The sequence below is a fragment of the Silene latifolia genome, chromosome Y (genome assembly GCF_048544455.1).
Source record: "Silene latifolia isolate original U9 population chromosome Y, ASM4854445v1, whole genome shotgun sequence".
In the NCBI taxonomy this organism is placed as follows: domain Eukaryota; kingdom Viridiplantae; phylum Streptophyta; class Magnoliopsida; order Caryophyllales; family Caryophyllaceae; genus Silene; species Silene latifolia.
This window is the reverse complement of record NC_133538.1, coordinates 18903667-18908764: the sequence shown is the minus strand read 5'-3', so window position 1 is coordinate 18908764 and position 5098 is coordinate 18903667.

The following is a 5098-nucleotide window of genomic DNA, read 5'->3' as shown; positions in this document are numbered from 1 at the left end:
GATCAAGATGGAACATCAAGACAAGCTTCTCGGGTCCAAGGATGGATTCCAAACTTGTATTTATTGTTCATTTTGATAGGATAGGCCACACTAGGACTTTTACTGTTTTTTTTTTACGTTTTTCATTTTATTGCTTTTCATTCACATGCTAGTAATTGCATCATATTCTGCCTAAAACCAAACCACCTACTACTAAAATGCATGAAAATTGACTCATATAGGTTGTATGTTAGTTTTCATGGACATGCAGATGTCACAGTCTTTAAGCCATCACCTTAGTTTAAATCATTCTCGCATGCTAGATTATAGTTCACTTAAAATGAATTAAAAAGTTGATGGGATCTTTCTCTAAAACGGAAATTGAGATTAGTCTTTATAAGGGCAAACATCTATGAATCCCTTCTTCGTCGGTAGGCCTAATATGACCCCTTCTACATTGGGTAAGTAGTTGTGTTGACTTAGTTTACCTCAACATTGTAGTCCGAAGAGTTTCTCGTGATTATGATGGACTAAAGATAGTATTTACAGAAATTTATCGACCAAGAATTCTAACGGTAGAATTAGCTAACAGGTTAGCTTATCAATTTACAGAGAATTGAGTCTTGGGGTCATTTATATAATTCTTGAGGGAGGTCAATTGTATAAATATTTTTGAGTCTTCGCGTTATGACATTAGTTCATTAGACTTAAAATAAAAACGATGCATGCCTATTATTTTATTCTTCTTTCGCAGTGTAGAACACGCTTATTACCAATAATACTGTTACAACAAATGGCTGGAAATAACGCAATCCCAATGCCTAGTGCCACACTAGATCGTTCGTCCTGGCTTAAAATGTTCATGGACCAAATGAATCAGTCCACTCGACTGAAGAATGATGGGTCCAATTTTTTATGGACCGGGAGGCGGCACTACGGAATGCTGCCATCGCCGACGGTAAGCTCGGGTATTTAAGCGAGCCAATACCGGTCAACCCAAGCCCAAATGCAGGAGTCAACGAGTCACTCGCTTATAGTGATTTCGTTATGGAAGCGGGTGCGATAAAGAACGTACTCATCTTTGCAATGGAAACCAATTTGCAGAGACGCTTCATTGCACAAGGTGCAAACAAGATTTTCACCACGCTCACTAACGAGTTCTCAAAGGCACCGAGAATCGTTACATATGAGCATACCTGTCGCTTCTTTGATGCGAAACTCCAGAAGGGCCAACCGGTTAGCCCACACATTCTTCACATGATTGAAAATGTCGAGGCTGAGTCTGAATTGTAGAATCGGTGAGAGCATTGTCATTGACCGAATGCTTCATTCTCTTCACGATGGTTTTGCCCTTTTCAGGGCGAACTACTACATGAATGACTTGAAAAAGAGTCCTCATGAGCTACACTCCCTTCTCGTACAGACCGAGAAGGATATGAAATTGAGTGGGAGCATGAAGCAGGATGTTCTCACTATTCACCACAAAGGTAAAGGTAAGGGCAAGGCTCATGGCGACCTAGCTGTAGGTAAGCCAAAGTTTAAGAAGCCAGGAAACGGTAAGAGTGCGCCTGGTGAGACAAGTGGCTCACAGGGCAAGACAAAGAGCAAGGGCGGTGACATAGAGTGCCACCATTGTCACAAGACTGGATTGTTGGGGCTGGTGTCCTCTACAGTTAGTGGAATAACATTTAAATCTCTAAAAGGATCAAAGGGTATACTTTTGTATTATTATCAGTTGGTCCACGTTTATCAATAACGGTTGGCTTGCTAGATAAGTTTGTCGTTATTGTCATACAGATGGCGGTGATCAACTGGTCCCTAAAAGTCACACCTATAGGATACGTTTGAGAGATGTGACGGTATGAAAATACAGTCATGTTGATGCCTAATATGACTAAGCGGTTAGTCGGAATTATTGGTGATAATAAGTCAAACGCGATGTTGAGATGTTTTATTTAATACGGATTAAATAATAATGGCTAAAACGAATTAAACGGTTAATTCGTAATTTAAATATAAACGATTATATTTAATTGATGTATATTGAATTAATTATACAATATTGTCATTATCGGACATGTATTATTATATCGACTAATTCATGTTGCTAGACGATATTTTAATAACCGATAACCGATGACGATTTATGATAAAATCCTGTCATATACATTTAGCAATTTCGAGTCGGACCACGAGTTAAAAATAAGGAGAAAGTGGAAAGCCCACTCCCTCCTCTATTGAACCTCACGGCCGAATGCAACAAAAGGAGAGCCTCTCTCCTTTTGTAACCTAATCATTCATTTTGCAAAAAACATTAGGGTTTTGAGAGCATTTTTCCTCTGAAAATCCTAGATCTCACATCAAGAAAATTCACAAAAGCTCTCTCAATATTGCAAGGCAATTAGAGAGCATTTCTAGCACAAGGGGCATAGTCTCAGACGGTCTTGGGTGCAACGATTAGGAGGAAATCTACGTTGATTTCTATCTTAGGCCGCATTTCAAAGGACCCGGGGTTAATTCTTATGCTTTATCGTTTCTCTCTTGTATTTTGTTTTATGACAATAATCACATGTTAAATTTTGCGTTATAGTCCTAAAATTTAAGGGTTTTATACGGATATTACCCCACAAGTGGTATCAGAGCGAGGCCGCGTAATTTTCCCTATGTGATTTTCATTATACGAATTGAATCGATAAATTTTTGTTGCATAAAAACCGCACAGCTGAATTTTTTTTTATGCACGGCTGTTTTTTTTTCTTGAAAACCGTGTCTTGATAATACACGGCTGTTTTTTCTTGAATTCCGTGCCATGTCTACATTGTTGTTGTTTTTTTTTGAAAACCGTGCTAATCAGACGATGTTTTGTTTTCGATTTGTTCTTTGCATATTGTTCTTGTAATCGATATTCATAGCAATATGTTAAAGATTCATCAATTGTAGTTTCAATTCCATACGGATTAGGTTAAATTGCAATTGGTTTTTAACAAATCGATTTTGTTTTTCTTTGTTGAGGCTCTCGGTTTTTGAGCCGCTGGTTTTTTTTTTTTTTGCTCTTTTAAGCTCTCGGCAATCAGCTGCAAATAATAAAAAAAAAAAAAATTTACTGTTCACGGTCCCGACGTGAAGAAGAAAAAAAAAATTTGAGTTTTATTTTTTTTCGGCCAATATGTGCATAATACGGATTTTGTGCACTCGCTTGATAGTGAAACGGTTCACTCACGTACCATTTAGTTATTTTAAAGCGATTTAAAGTAACGGATTATCATGGATTAAAATTAAGTTGATTAAAGCGGTTTTGTCACATAATTTTAATCATTAAAGGTGGTTTGGATAAATTTAACATAATTACGGAATTATGTCACGAATAAATTTTATTTTAGTTGATGCATTTTATTTATCGTTATTTTGAATGCCTTGAATGTTTTATTACGTATTTAATTTTTACAAACAGTTGTAACTTAGTGTGGCCTTAGTAGAACGTGTTACCGTAATGATGGAACACGGTCTTGGTTGTATTTTGAGATCTTGTATCTCCGTTTTGGATTTTTCCTTGTAATTACAGTTTTTATTTAGAATGTAAATAGGTTTATATTTTGTAAATTTTAATTGTAATTTTGAGAAGACCAAAGATGGAGACCAGGATGCTCACTCCCTCATTTGCATGGAAAAAGATGGAACATCAAGACAAGCTTCTCGGGTCCAACGGTGGATTCCAAAGTTGTATTATGTTCTTTTTACTAGGATAGGCCACACTAGGAATTTTTATTTACGTTTTGAATTCTTTTATTTATTTTATCGTAACGATAGATTGCATCATATTCCGCCTAAAACCAAACCACCTAATAATTGCATGAAAACTGACTCATATAGAGGTCACGCGTTAGTTTTCTTTGATATATAGATATCACATGTTTTTATTTAAGCCATAACCTAAGTTAATTCATTCACGTAATGCTAGTTTTTTCGTTCACTTAAAATGAATTAAAACTAAGTTGATGGGATCTTCCTCGTATAAACAAAAATTGAGAACAGTCTTTATAGGTCAAACTCTAATGAATCCCTTCTTCGTCGGTAGGCATAATATGACCCCTTCTACGTCGGGTAAGTTGAAACTGATTGACCTATTTTATCTCAACACTATGGTCACTCGTACGATCCTGTGATTATGGTGGACTATAGATAGGATTTACGGAAATCTATCGACCAAGAGTTCTAACGATAGAACTAGCTAAACAGTTGGCTTATCAATTTACGGAAATTGAGTCTTGGGTTCACTTGTATTATTCTTGAGGGAGATCAATTATGCAAGTGCAATGAGTCTACACGATTAAAATCAATTTTAAATAGACTTAAATCACCTCGATGAGTTGCTTATTTCGTTTTGTTTTTCCTTTCTTTTTCAGTGTAGATCACGATCACTTAAACTGCTAATAACAAAATGGCTGGCCGTGCTGACGACCCAATGCCAAGTGCCACATTGGACCGTGAGTCCGGCCGGATCTTCATGAATCGGATGAATCGGTCAACTCGATCGAAGAATGATGGATCAAACTTCGCGGACCGGGAGGCGGCATTACGGAATCTTTGCCGGGTGGGAAGCTCAAATTTCAGACAGAGCCCATCCCGTCAAACCCAGGTCCCACGGGAGCTAACGAGATCGCCAAGTATAACGATTTCGTCATGGAAGCGGGTGCGATTAAAAACGTACTCATTTTTGCAATGGAATCCAATTTGCAGAAACGCTTCATAGCCCAAGGTGCAAACAAGATTTTCACCACGCTCACCAAGGAATTCTCGAAAGCACCGAGAATCGTGACCTATGAGCATACCACTCGCTTCTTTGATGCGAGACTCCAGAAGGGCCAACCGGTTAGCCCACACACTCTCAGCATGATTGAGAATGTCGAGAGACTGGAGGCGCTTGATTGTAAAATCAGCGAGAACATCGTGATTGACCGCATGCTTCATTCACTCCACGATGGTTTTGCGCTCTTTAGAGCGAATTACTATATGAATGATTTGAAGAAAAGTCCTCATGAACTACACTCCCTACTCGCATGCGGGCCGAGAAGGATATGAAGTTCAGTGGAAGCTTGAAACAGGATGTTCTCGTTGTGTC